Source organism: Mastigoproctus giganteus, chromosome 14 (assembly GCF_048544385.1).
Source record: "Mastigoproctus giganteus isolate SK-2022 chromosome 14, ASM4854438v1, whole genome shotgun sequence".
In the NCBI taxonomy this organism is placed as follows: Eukaryota; Metazoa; Arthropoda; class Arachnida; order Uropygi; family Thelyphonidae; genus Mastigoproctus; species Mastigoproctus giganteus.
This window is the reverse complement of record NC_143588.1, coordinates 116,598,277-116,613,569: the sequence shown is the minus strand read 5'-3', so window position 1 is coordinate 116,613,569 and position 15,293 is coordinate 116,598,277. Positions and strand designations below refer to the sequence as shown.

Here is a 15,293-nt window from a genome sequence, read left to right as displayed (position 1 = left end):
CCTGCCACTACCAAATGTAAGGTCTTGCACTGTTCCCTAAGTGCAAAACCTTACATTTGGTAGTGATATACCTTACTTCCATTTTCTAAGATCATGGATTGATCGTCAGAATGTATGTAAGTACACTGGTGTGCAAAATTTAAGGACCAGTCAGGTTTTCACCTGTAGCTTCTCAAAGGAGTGGCTTGGATATGGAAAAAGCATACAAAAGGAACCTCGTGAGATACAGAAATGATGAAGGACACAAAAACGGTAACAAAACGGTACAGAGGGATTCAAAAATGGCAACATAGTACTGGTTGCCATGATACAGATGCATCACTGCCAAAGATGGAGCAAAGGGAAGAGGTGCTCCTCAGTAGGAGATATGGCCACCCCCTAATGTCGATGCAGGCTTTGCACCGCTTGTCCATATTTAGAACAATGTTGTTGATAAGTTCTCGCAGTAACATCGTCCATTCCTCTGTCAGCGCCATCTTCAGCTGGTGAACATTTTCTGGTGGGTGTGGACGTGCCGCTACGCGTCTCCCCAAAGCGTCCCATATGTGTTCGATGGGATTTAGATCGTGGAACGGGCAGCCAATCCATGTGAACATTGTCCTCACTTTCCAAAAGCATATCAACAACTGCAGTGCGATGGGGTGTGGCATTATCATTCATAAACGCGAACTCGGAGCCAATGGCACCTCGGAACAGACGCACATGGGGAAGGATTTCCTCAGTACAGTAGCGTGCACCGGCTACAGTACCGTCTTCCAGTAACTGGAGTTGTGTGCGTCCATCCAAGATAACGCCTTCCCAGACGAGAACACCCCGACCGCCATATCAATCCCTTTCAGTGATGTTTGCGGGGTGATACCGTGTGCCAACCTCTCGCCAGATTATCTGACGTCCAGAATCGCTGCTGAGACTGAATCTACTCTCATCAGTAAAGAGCACCTTAAGTAAAGATTTTGTGGTTGTAACCTGTAGAAATAGTGTTGGTCCTTAAGTTTTGCACACCAGTGTATATGAGTCTCTGCGCAGCAGTTCTTGAGTGCTAGTTCAACGCCTTATAACTACACTCCTGGCAAAAAGTATTGCAAAATGGAATGCATTTAAGTTATAAACTGGGCATGAGTAGCTTTTTGAGCCACTGTTATCTTCAATAACAGCGTTTACATCTCCTAGGCTGTTGTTGTTATTATTCGGTTTTGAGGAGCATTAGTAACTAAATCCATATTGCTCCGGGGATATGCGGTGGTCATACCCTGACCTTTCCACATCCTCCGTATTTGGTGGGTACGGGCTCGAACCCCGGTCTAATCAAGAAGCGTGTGCTACGCACTGCTGCTCCTGCTCACCTGGCTACGAAGGCGCCACCTCATAGGCATTGAATCCACAAGACGGCATTGGTTACCTATTCTAGCATTAGTAATGCCCTCATTGTGCATTATTATAACAGCTTTACGTTTTCTTGGTGTTAATTCAGCCATTTTAACAGGAATTAGTGCAACCATCTATCAACACCTAACTTTCACAGCTGACCTGCTGTTTATAACTCAAACGTAAGGATGATGCAATATACATATTGATGGCATAATATGAAAAAAAATTTAACATTAAATTAGAAAAATGTCTTGAAAGTGAAATATCCACGGAAGTCGTTGGATATTTCAGTTTCAAGACATTCCTCCACCACTTGAGTGCTACGTACAGTAGCATTGTCATGCATAAAAGAAAATGTGCGCCAACCGCACCTCTAAAAAATCCGCACATAGAATTCGAGGCTCTGATCATTGTTCCGCCCTACACGAGAACACTGCCGCCACCGTAAGTGTCCCTTTGTCTGATGTTCGAGGGATGGGACGGCATTCCTCGTTGTCTCCAGACGAAATAACGTCTAGAATCTGTTTGTAGACTAAAACGGGATTCATCAGAGAAGAGAGCTCCATTTATCAGGGCTTGAAGTCACATGTTCATGGTACTAGTTTCGACGAGCTCTGCGGTGGTTTAAGGTTAACGGGATGAAAACCACTGGCTTCCTTGCGTAGAGCCTATTTGAATTGAGTCTTCTTGGAAATGCTTTCACCTGTGGCTCCCAGCAACCTCAAGAGATAGTTGATGACAAGACATTGTAAGGTTCCGTCTTACTGTTAGAGCCAGACAGTGGTCTATTCTGGTCTACGTAACCCTCGGGCGACCTTGGCCAGCTCTTCTTGTACTGAGTCCTGTTTCCTGAAACTGCTTCCATAGTGCCGAGATGACACTGCGTGATACATGAAGCCAACGCGCCACCTCTGCCTGCGACTTTCTGGCTTCAAGTCGTTCAACGGCTCACCATCTCATAGAATCATCTAAAGGATGATGACTTGCCAACCTGAGTACTGGAGACGTGGCTCCCACTCAGCAAGCCAAAAAACGGGAATGAAGTGATGTGGTCGCAACCGGTGTTTTTATAGGCATGAATAATTTGCATAATGTGCGGCTCTGTAAGCTGGCAGATCGATTTATATTGGATACTCGGAATTTGCATGCCAGGATACCTATTATATCAAATATTCGTCTTCGGCGACATTTTTCACAATAAAAGATTCATGAATAACATTTTGTCCTGTTAATTTTCTCGAGCAGTGTAGTTCAGCCCATTCCAAAGTTATAGTAATTTTTTTGTATGGGAAACTAGGGGGGAATGCTATGAAATCGGAATTGAACTAGAACCACTCCGGAGTTCAACAGAATATACGTTGAAAATTTGGTAGTCAAAATCGTAATGCCAGAACTGTTATGATACCGGCTTAGGGAACAGATCGTAAGTTGGCACTGCTCCAATACAAGGGGAAAAGGGGGGGAGGGTTCAAAAACGATTTGTAGTCGCCCAGAAGTAGTTGTGACAGAATATTGAAACAAATGCCATGTCTTACACTTTTTCAAGTCACCAGACAAAATAGCACATCTTTTCCACCTCTAAATAAACTTCTGCATTTTCTGGAAGTCCTCTGACTGTCCTTCACACTACGACTCGGCAGCAGAAATCAACAGAAGCAAATTGTTTTCCACGAAGAAAAGACTTCAGGGTACAAAAGAGGAAGAAATCCGAGATTGCAAGGTCGGGAGAATAAGCAGGATACGGCAATATTTCAACCCCACATTCGTGGGCATACCTCACTGCAGCATGCGAGGAATGTGCAGAGGCATTATCGGGTGTTATTATTATTATGTCTAAGGTGACACCTAGACTTCCGTCTATCTCCACCTGATAGGCTGACTTTGTGCAGAACTTCTGCAAAATAGACCTGTATGTAAGGTCTCTTCGCCACCAGGGAGCAGCTGGCATCTGCACAGCCGCTCCCCGGTGGCGAAGAGACCCTAATGGCCGCCCATATTCACTTGGTGCTGGGCCTGGTCTTCTATTTTAAGTGGCTCATGCACAAAAATCCCGCACCCACCGGAAGTAGTGCTATAATTAATTAAATTAAAGCTTTTGGGTGTCGCGCATAATTTAGTTTCCCCTTAAGAAGCATCATAACAGTTTTAGTTGTAGATATCAATAGTTTATGCAGATCAGCCCACGACACTAGACTTTCTAATACCTGGACCACTCTTATTTCAAGCACAGACCTGGATTTACCAGTAACACATAAAACCAAATCATCTGCATAAGCAATCTTATGCAGATTTTCAAGTGATTGTTTTGTTCTAGCCATAAATTAAGTACTAAGTTCCAAAAAAGTGGGCCCAATACAGACCTGTGGACACCCTCTCGAAAGATTCCTATTAAACTGTAGATGCTTAGCTTTCAGTATAATTTTCTTACAATACAAATAACTCTGTATCCTATACAATAAGTCTGGACATTGCATACCCCTTAATGCAGACAGAATACTCTCATGCCACACCATGTCAAAAGCTCCAGTAAAATCTATAAAGATGGCTAACACATACTTATCCTCTGCCTGGTTGGTGAAATTCGTGAGATCATTAATGGCATCCTCCGTAGAATGCCCTCTCTTGAAACCATACTGATAAGGCAGGGTCAAACCATTTTTATCCATGACTTGGTTCAATCTTAAAAATAACAATCTTTCAAAAACTTTGCCAAGATTGGCCAATAACGAAATTGGTCTATACCCTCTTGGGTCATTTGGTTTTTTACCCGGCTTAACTAACAGCTTGATCAAACCAACTTTCCAGATCCCAGGAAAGGTACCTTGAAGTGAGCATTTATTATATAAGTTTAACAAGATGTTAGGATAAAGCTCAATCACTTTACGAACAGCGATATTCTCTACTAAATCGATCCACGGAGCTTTGGAAATGTTAATTTGTTTAGAAACGGCTCTCAATTCCTCTAAAGTAAATAAGCTAATATCAACAGACCCCAAGGTATGTTACATTAGAGTCCTTGATGCCTTCTTGCTCTGTTGTCTCCCCCCTTTCTTCCTCATGAAGAAACAATTCCGATGTTATTGCCTACACTGTTGTAATCCAATCAGTTGTTTCCACACCATTGACGATTACGGTATTCATTATCTCTCCAGGTCTTACTTTATTCATACTTAGATAAATCCCCAAGGATCTGTATTGCCCACACTAGTAACTAGATTTCTCCAAGCCTTTAATTTACTCTCATAAATAGCCCTATAATAAATTTTTATTTTATTCCTATAACATGCATGATAAAATTGAGCCTCATTCAGCTCCCACCGCCTATACCTCTGATATGCCTTCCTACATAAAAATACTTCTTTCCTTAACCTGGATAATTCCGCATTCCACCAATTAACAACTCGCCTCCACCAATTAACAACTCGTTGTCTTCTTGAGGCACAACTGAGGGCTCTAAGTAATGAAGACTGAACGAAAGCAGCATACTCACAAGCATTTAAAAAATTCAAATTAACCATATTGTTTCCTGAAAACTCTAAAGCCACTGACCGTGCAAAACTAGACCAGTTAATCTTCTTATCAGTAAATCTAGTTAATTCAAAATTATCAAAATCTAAAGTAGTATTTAAATCAGCCAAATTAATATGAAAAACCAAAGATCTATGATCACTATTCGTATAGTCTGTTTTCACAAGCCAATGACAGATTCGTCTGGATAACCCCTGAGTAACTAAGGTCAAATCAATGTTCGACCTGCCATGAACATTATTAAAAGTATAAGGCTGACCTGATATATTGACTACACACAAATTATTCATTAAAATAAAGTCTTCCATTAAGCGACCTCTCTGATCAGTCATGCCGCTAAACCATAAGTTAGACTTTGCATTGGAATCCAATGCAATAATTAAATTACTACAACCAAGCATTATCGGGTAGCAGCCTCACACCTTTGGACAGCTTTCCCCGTCTTTTTTCTTTCATAGCAGCACGTAGCTTTATGGGGAGGTGAAATGATACTTCGCCCTCATAGTACAGCCCTTTTGAAGGTAATATGTTAGTATTATACCATGTTGATCCCAAAAAACTGACAGCATCATCTTAACAGCACTTGATTGCATTTTTGCCTTGGGGGGGGATTCTGCATGCACCCCCCATTGTTTTGACATTTGCTTAGTTTCTGGATCATAGTGATGGATCCAAGTTTCATCCATTTTGACTAGCAGTAAAAAATATTCCTCTTGCTTTTTCCTGGCACATGGATAATATTTCTTGCGCACATTGTGCCCTTTCCTTCTTCTGGTAAGGGATCAGAAGTCTGGGAACTCATCTAGCATACCCTCTACTCATACACACTGTTGATGAATGATGAAGGATCACTGTTGATGATGAATCTCTCCACAAACAATTTGGAACTCAGCAGCTAGTTCTTTGACCCTAATACAGTAATCCACGATTAATGCCTCAATTTTTGCAATACTCTCTTCTGTTACAGTAGTTGCTGGGCGTGCTGGGATTTTTATAAAATACACTGAGGTTCTTCCAGATTTGAAGGGTTAATACCAATGAACAACACTAGCCCGCCGCTAGACTTTATGCAGCTACAAGCAAAAATACTTTTATTTTGGGGCCTCATAGTGAGAGCCAAAAAAAAAAACAGAGTTGACTTTGATAGGATGCAGTAATATGCAGTCTGCCCTGCCTATGTCTAACGGTGCTCCTGGTGCGCCAACGCTGTAACCTGGACAGTCTTCTCCATAAACGGAGACCATTTCTTCGTGGACCATTTCTTTTCCCTTGCAGAAAGGGGAACCGAATCATGATTTGTACTCCACTTTATCCATTGCGAAACTTCACTTCATTCAGAGTTTGCAAACAAATTTCAATCACAACTACTTCTGGATGAATATAAATATTTTTTGAACCCTTCTCATATATAATCTTTTTCGAAATAAGTTGCAGTCTTGATGTACGCAATAATAAGAAACAAATTCCCTTTATCGCAGTACAATGCCATTATAACCATAATAGACGATGAACTATTCTATTAAGAATAATCTTACATTACAGAAAAAAGGAAACACTAATACACCACGAGACTAATGAAGAAAATTAGTGCTACAATTAGGATTATACTTATCCAAAATAAAATCATAAATTGAAGAAAGAACCAAAGCAACACTCAACGCCAGCACTGCATCAGACTCCTGCCCAAGCATAAATGTAATTAAAATAAAGGCAGGATAACCATATCCAGCTAAAGGTTAATGCCCTTTAGCTAAAGGGCATTTGGTAATTGCAAATTGTTTTTTTTTTTTTTTTTTTGAGTAAGGTTGGGACTCGCACGCTGGTAGAACTCACATGCTGACAATAATAACTGAGTTGTCTAATCTACGATTGCGGACGCTATAGTTTTCCAGATTTTAATGTTCAAAACAAAATTATATTTCTTTACAAGATTATTTCTTAATTCAAAATTTGCTTGAACTTTCACTTTCCACAAAGTTGTGTCACATGCCAAGATTGTTCAGTAAATCCATATTAACCTAGAACGCCTGGTGAAGGAAGATTAACGCCACACAAACACATCTATTAGTGCTTTTTCTATGCAGCCACCAATCAAACAGACACATTTGTACCAACCAATTCCGGCAGGAATTCTTGTAGAATTGCATTTGTCCTTGCGTTCCTATTGCCTTGAAACCTCGTGGTTTCAAGGCAATAGGAACGCAAATAGAACATTAGTAACAGAAAGAGGAAGAAATCTGAAGGATGCACGTTGCATTGCAATCCATGTGGCAACATGATAATTGCATGTAAGGGCAGTATTGCGAAGCAACGTACAACCTTCATTAGAATTTCTACCAGATTTAGCTTAATTACACAAAAGCAGAACAGAATGTTGACGCCCTTTTTAAAAATAACAGTGAGGATCACAGAAAGCCAGTCGCTGAAAACTGATACCATCACCTTACCAGTAAATGACTATATCCTTGTTGTTGTTGTAGTAAGATTTTGCGATATTGCTCCCTGCATATTGTCTGTAAATTGCGTTGTGAGAACCGGGGATTTTACCATTTATTTTATTTATTTATACGGTTAAGTGTCGTTATACCCAGTGCTTTGGAACCCAATTTAGGTAGTTGTGTATTATCTCGATTAAAACACAACTGGCTCCTCACTCCTCCAAATCTCACAAGCTACCTGACTGCTTTATTTATTCCTTCTGTCACAGAAGATTCTGGGCACTGAGGATATATTTATTCTCCTTGTACAGGCTTGGACTTAGTGCAAGTTTTTTTTGAAAGCGGTGTATAATAATGAGGCACTTATTTGAATTTATAAACATTAACAAGGGTTTATTTCAATATCAACAAAATTTACACATCTTTATCGCCTTTAAAGTTAAGAAACATTATCACCACCTTCCTTCTGGAAATTTTACAACACTACTTTTATTTAATGTTAACTTCAGAATCAATAAAAGCTTTCCTTCTACATCCTTTATATATATTCGTCATACATTTTTTTAATTAATCTAAAAATTTTCTTTCAATTTTTTTGTACACAGAACACATTTCCTCTAACAGTCTCAGACTATACAACTCTCTGAAAACAATCCTTTTAGCCTTACAAAATACTACTCCTCTAGCCAATTATCAATCAAATATCTACCAATTTGTTTTTTCTTTCACAAACATATACAACTTAGGGATATATATTCGCAGCCACCAGTAGATTGATCCTCCACTTCTGATTTTTCTCTGTGGCCGTCTTCCTTGTGCTTGGCTTACGAGTTCTACAGGAATTCCTTTCCTAGATTCTCCTTTAGAGGAATCGATGGGCGACAGTCTCCACCCATTTACTTTCTTATTATGACGAGGCTCGGGCTACTTGAGCATTCAGCAGTCCATTCATCAGATACACGTCTCATTTTAGCGACTATCTTCACGCTCCAACCTTTACATCAAACACAGGCACTACTTCATGACCATTCTTTTCGACACGATGTTACATTATTTTTCAGATATTCACAAAACCAAAAATTTTCTACTCCTCGTGCTCCTGCTTTTTGCTTCCATTATCCCGCCTTCTTCTTAACCAATACAATCACCTCTTCCAGCATCTCTACTCTCATTCGTCCTTCATCTCAAATCTTTGTTTCAGCCGTACTGTATGGCTGGGCATCCTTCCCCCGAAGTACAAAGGTTGCGGAGCCACTTCCTTCTGGAACTTTTCCCTAACTGTATTTTCCCTTAATCCGATTTGTTCCGCTCGTAGTCAAAAACAGACGCCCTTCTGTTTCTGAAATGCATTCTATGTTCAGTTCCATTGTATGTACCTGAAACTTAAGTTATCTTCCATTACTAGGTTCACAGTCCATTACTCTAATCAAGCATATACCACAATTAACGGATAATTTGGAACGGCGACTTTATTGCTTCCCCAACATATCTTTCCTGTCATTGACTGCATTCCGAACCATTATTTTTAGAAATCAAACTTGCCATACATTGTCACTTTCCAGTTGTTCTGTACTTGCTCACATTGGCTTTACTAATCAGCAATCTGCTTCAGATTGCGGATTTAGATGCAAAAGCACTTAGCTTACCCTCTCTGTTTAAAAATAATTAGTTTCAAAATACAGAAATTTATTATTTTTCTGGAGTTTTAAGATTGAGCTGTTACAGCGTGTTGTGTTCTGTGATAAACTTTCTTTTTGCTGAACGAAAAACAAGGGTTTCCGTGAGAAAAAAAAATATGCTACCTTCACCTGAGACCGACTAACTCACTGACGTTGTGAAAATATCCATAAAAATTCCTCCTGGTATCGATAGGATTCGAACTCAGGTCTTTTCCACCCAGTGTGATGGAGGACAGTTTTCCAACCAACTGAGCTACTCATGAGGACACCTATACCCTTCATTTCTTTGGAAGTGGTCACTGAGAATATTACTACTGCTTGAATCTAAAACCGCATTCCTTGGTTTTAGGTTCAAAATACTGGACCCAAGTCTTGTACAATTTTATAGTCCAGAAAATAGCCATTCTAGCCATGTTTGTACATGTTCAATTTAGATCCTGTAGAACTCTGCCTTTGCATCATCTAGAAAAATTTAGTTGTATTAAATTTGCGTCAAGGTACCAGAGCTGATGAGACGTCAGTATATCGTGTTTGTAAACTGTGTGTCTGCTTTGGTCAGTTTATCTGTTTTGCTAGATTAATCTCAATTCCCCTATTTTTCGGTTAAAACCCAATTCAGCTCCAGCCCTACCGACAGACTCAGCCATGGTGCTGGAAAGGTGAGATAGCCTACGCTAACTATCTAGCAATAATAAAAATTAAAACAAAATTTCAAATTAAACAATTCTACGGTAATTGGGCCCACAGTTGACGTATTTTCGAGAAAATTTACATTTTGGTCTTCCAGAAAAACTTATCGAGCCGTTCCAAATTTCATTACATCAGACCAATAGAAAACAGGCAATTATTATTTCTTTGCCGGTCCATCCTCATATGCATATAACTTGAGTGGATGGAACCATTAAATTTTATGTGTGCCCTTTTAGAAAGATTTGTGGAACAATCCAAATTTCATTAAAAATATTATTATTATTTATTTTTTCATACATATTACATAAGCCATCCTAATATAATTATAATTCATAGTTATACAGTATTCAAAAAATCGTTTTATCCTTGCTCGCTTAAACAGAAATTACTGTACATTAAAATAAACCCAATACAATCAACAAATATTTCATTTTTTCATGTTTTTCTCCGCAATTTTTTTTTAAAAAGTATATCGAATATATTTTTTTAAAAGATTGCAAAACAGTATATAAATAAAAAATATCAAATTAAACAGTGACGTCATACTGGGCTGAGGGGGCGCTGTTATCTAAACTAAAATCCAGCTTAGGAAGATAATAATTTTCTAAAATGAAAGTTGTCGCTTGGCAAGTAGAGAGAATATTTACTTAGTTTTTTGAAATTATTATTTTAATCATTCAAAATATTAATTTCGATAAGGCCCTTTTGTAAATTATAATTAATGATGGAACTTAACTGAAATTCTGGTTTATCATTCTAAAATTCTTTCTATATTTATAAGATAATCTGTACTTACAAATAAAAATTCTACTCAAAGCTTCTACTCAAAAATAAAACTTCCGTGGCGCCCCCTCAACCTGGGATTTACTTCACTGTTTTGTTTTGTTATTTTTTATGTTTAAAAAGTATTTCTTTAAAAAGTATTTAAAAAGTATTAAAACTATTTTAAAAAGTATCTATTAGTTGACAAAGAGCTCAGCCTCGAAAGCTTCTGCTGTATATTTGTGCTATTAAATACATGGCGGCGCCTCCGTAGCCAGGTGGGAAGGAGCAGCAGTGCATAGCACACGCTTCTTGATTAGACCGGGGTTCGAGCCCGTCACCACCAAATACGGAGAATGCGGAAAGGTCAGGGAATGACCACCGCATATCCCGGAGCAATATGGCCTTAGTTGCTAATGCTCCTAAAAACCAAATAACAAACAAACAACAAACATTAAATACATTTACTGGGTTCTGGTTTCTTTCTTAACTATGGACCCCAGTACACAAGGCCCTTTCGTGATAATACGTTCCCTTTACGGCCACAAGGTCTACAACGATTGTGTGCAGTTACAGAATTCCTTCTTTTCAATAGCCCGCAACAGACAGCATCTACGCTTTGCACATAGGTGCAAAAGCAAACGGATAATCCCTAAAGGGTTCCGCTACAGAGCCGTTCTACAACTCTCGCATGGAACATTCTTGTTTCAACTTCAGTCTGCAAACATTAAAATTGTGGATAACCCATCTCCACCGTGAAATCAAGAGCGCTGACTACAACAAGTCCAGACTCTTACAAAAACTGCAGGGTAAGATCTCGCCTATCATATTTACGAACCTTGTACATACCATCTGTCATCGAGCTAATCAGATCTCTGATACCTACCGTTTACGCCAACAGCGCAAATTCATAAACTTAAGCAGAGAAGCTAACTTAAGGTGGTAGAAAATGAAAAAGACCTGGGAGTAATTGTGCAGTCAGATATGAAGTTTTCTGAGCAATGCAGACAGGCTGCCAGGGCAGGTCATGTGGTTTTGTCAATGATATATAGGAATTTTTCTAACAGGGAGAAGGAGGTGATTGTCCCTCTGTATAAGGCAATGGTCAGGCCATGCCTTGAATACTGCGTACAGGTCTGGAGGCCTCATTTTAGGAAGGATGTAGATTTACTTGAGCTTGTACAGTGAAGGGCGACAAGATTGGTGAGGGGAATGAAGGGATCCTCTTACCAAGAGGGGCTTAAGTTCTGCAAATTGCACTGGCTGGAGACTAGGCACCTGCGCGGTGATCTGATTGAGGTGTATAAGGCCTTGAATGGGTTGAGCACGCTGAATTCTGATGGGATCCTTCCACTTGTTCAGATTACGAACCTAAGGGGGCATAAATTCAAATTAAGAAAAGACAGATGTAGAATAGATGTGCGGAAATTTGCCTTTAGCCAGCGGGTGGTTAATTGCTGGAACAAACTTCCATCTGTCGTTTAAGTTGATAGGTTGAATAAATTTAAGGAGAAACTGGACAGGCATTTGGAGGGAGTGGTGTGATTTTTTTTTTTTTTTTTTTGGCTGATGCTGCATAAGCTCATACATTTGCTTTCTTGCATCACATGCCACTACTACTACTACTACTACACAAGGCCTTTTCGTGATAATCAGCTTCTACTCAAAAATAAAACTTTCGTAGCGCCCTCTCAGCTTGGGACAGACGTTGTGTTATTTTTAAAAATAACGAAAAGTACTTTATCAAAATAAATAATAATTATTATAAGTACGTACTTCTGAAACTTTCTTTATAAAAGTAATTTTTTTACAAAGGTGATTCCTATGATTTTGTCAAAAGAAGTTTTTTATCCGAATGAATTTCGACTTATCTTTACTTCTAAAGAACTAATTATGAAAGTCTTTTTCTTAATTTTTGGAAACCGGGTTGTTTCCCTTATTTGGGTGCCATCTTTACGTGGATTGCCTTGAACTGCAAATATCTTTACATACGAAAAGAACCACAAGGAAAACTTATATTTCGCGGTATATTAAATTCATCATTAGAAGCACTATCATTTACAGTGTTTGATTGAATAAAAGGTTACTTCATTTGACTTCCGGAATCATCCTTGACTATTGTTTTCTCCAACATTTCCTCATCACTTATGACAATTTAATTGCTAGAGAAAGCGGTTTTCAAGCTAAATTGAAAGATTTGTACGTGATGCCCACGAACGAGCCAAGAATTATAGTGTTATCATTTTAAAGTTTAATGATAATTCTCGTGTCCTGAAACTCTGTAGACAAATAATTGTAGAATCACGGTGGGAAAAAGCTGGCTTCAAATCCCATCAGTTTCATGAGGAATTTTTTTGGACTTTTTTTCCACAACGTGGCTGAGTTGGAGTTAGTCGATCTCAGGCGAAGTTTGCATGATTTTTCTGTAACTCAGGTTTTTCATCATGCAAACAGAAAATATACTTCAGAACACACGCAATTTAAAGACAATATACACGGAGTAAACTTAATCACCGAATACTCCTAAAACCCAATAACAACAAAACCAACATCCTCCTCACACCGGGTGGAAAAGACCTGGGTTCAAGTCCCATCTATGACCAGAGGGGAATTTTTATTCACGACGTGGCTAAGTTAGTCGAAAAACCATGCTACCTCTCAGTTGAGGGTAGCATGATTTTTCCTCCCAGAAACTCGAATTTTTCATCCAACGAACAGAAAATCGACCACCGAACACACGCATTTTTTACTCACAGTGCATAGCGGGTAATATGGCTTTAGTCGCTAATGCTCCTAAAACCCAAAAGCAACAACTACAACAGCCATGGCCTTATTTGCCTCAGTAAAAATTCTAAACAACCCAGTTCCGTGACATGAAGATTTCCCTTCCCTTTACGAAATGTTACACGAATAAAATAAGTTTATTTCTTTGCTTTGTAATAAACAGCGTCTCCTAACAACTAATTGAGGAGAATCCATAAAGATATCAGAGTGCCAAGGAAACTATTGAGCTTACATTCATCTTTTCTTGAATTGAACCTACCTTTCAAGTTTTGCAATCTTTACTGAAACGCAATGATCAGCAGTTGATAAGGTTTTTTATTTTCCATTTCAGTGTATTTATTTATAAATTCTTCCAATTCCTTTTCGTTCATTTTATTTACTGTTTCTAATATCATCTTCATCCTTCGTTTATGTCTATCTTTCTAATTTCCATCAGCCAACGAATGAACAGGAACACTTAAAAATTAAATAAAATCCGGAAATATGTCAGGGAGAACTTATTGAGGGGAATTCCCAAAGCAAACCAAAGAAAAAGTGAAAATGAATGACATAAGTGAACCCTGATGCCACGTGCACATCGGAGATCACTGTTATCCAATGGGATGATTACCTGATTACCTTGGGAATTGGACAGGTAATGAAGCGTTTATGAACAACCCGCTGCTGGAAACCAGAACTTTTCAGCTCTGCTCAATTGGCATAACACGTAGTCTTGTTTCATCTCTTGGTGAAATTCACAATAAAGAGTGAAAGGTAAGTAATCTTTTCTAAAATTGCATATTTTTTAATCACGTTTAAAATAAGCAACTGTTTCTCAATTGTAAAGAAATATTTTATCTCCGTCCAAATTCGTAAAGGATTGACCAATTATTTTGTGATTTTCTGAGTGTTATTTGTTCATTTAAACAAGAGTGTGTTACTCTTCTTGAAGAATTATCCAACTCACCTTAATAACCAATTTTTGATGACTGAACTGAACACATTTGTAGAGAAAAACACAGAGAACAAAACAGACTAATCATGCCTTAGTTAACGTCAAACAAGGGAATACATACTACGATCTATGTTAAGTTAAGACTGAAAGTGCCTGTACGTAGCAAGTCGAACTTTGTGCTTGGACATTAAACAAAAAAAAAAAAAAATGTACCAAAATGTTGCAACCTTTACATATCAGTAATCACTTTGTTCTTCGGACTGAAGAATCCAATGGAGATATTGAAGCTCCTGAATGAAACAATATTCCCTAGACAGCACTTGACATTCCAGCAAGATATCCACCAGCTCACCTAGAAAACTATTCAGCAGCTAGTCTAGTTTTCAGTTACTCAAAGTCTCAAATTGACCATTTATATGGCCGAATTCGAACTTATTCGAACTACACATTAATAGCGCAAATTCTGCAAGAAAGCAGCATCAGTAAAAAAAAAAAAAAAAATTCACATTACACTTATCCATCCCCTACATTAATCTGTCTAGTTCTTCCATCAATTTATTCAAATTATGCACTTCCACAATAGCGAAAGGAAGGTTGTCCAAGCAATCAGCAACACCACCTATTGCCTTCAACCATGTGATTGAAGGAAAACTTCCACAGATCTATTCTGCAGCCATCCTACCTCAATTTCAAATACATGCGCATAGTCTGAACAAAAGGAAGAATCCCATCAGCACTGGGTGTGCGCAATCCATTCAAAGCCTTAAACACTAACACAAACTGGAGACTAGGCACCTTAAACAGGTGCCTGGAATCCAAACACTGCAATTTGCAGAACTGAAGCCTTTAGTGGTAAAAGCACCCCTTTGTTACCATCTCCAATCTCGCTGAACTAATATGTACTCGTTCCAGTAGTTCTACATCATTCCTAAATGAAGCCTCCAGACGTGTATGCAGTACTCAAGGTATGGCCTGACCATTGCCTTATAGAAAGGAACAATCACATCACAAGGGGATTATCCCCTTATACAAAGGGATAATCAATCATTGCCTTATACAAGGAGATAATCATCACCCTGCTAGCAATATTCTTGTGTATTATTGACAAAA

The 15,293-nt window shown here is 38.7% G+C and overlaps 1 protein-coding gene across 1 annotated transcript in view; it reads left to right on the top strand.

The window, feature by feature from the left end:
- The first annotated feature begins 13,887 nt into the window (after positions 1–13,887).
- The window catches only part of LOC150075628 (uncharacterized), a 34,954-nt gene continuing 33,548 nt past the window's right edge, over positions 13,888–15,293 (top strand). Inside the window, exon 1 of the mRNA XM_090388599.1 lies at positions 13,888–14,002. The gene's annotated coding sequence lies outside the window, so the exon portion shown is untranslated. The remainder of the gene's footprint in view (positions 14,003–15,293) is intronic.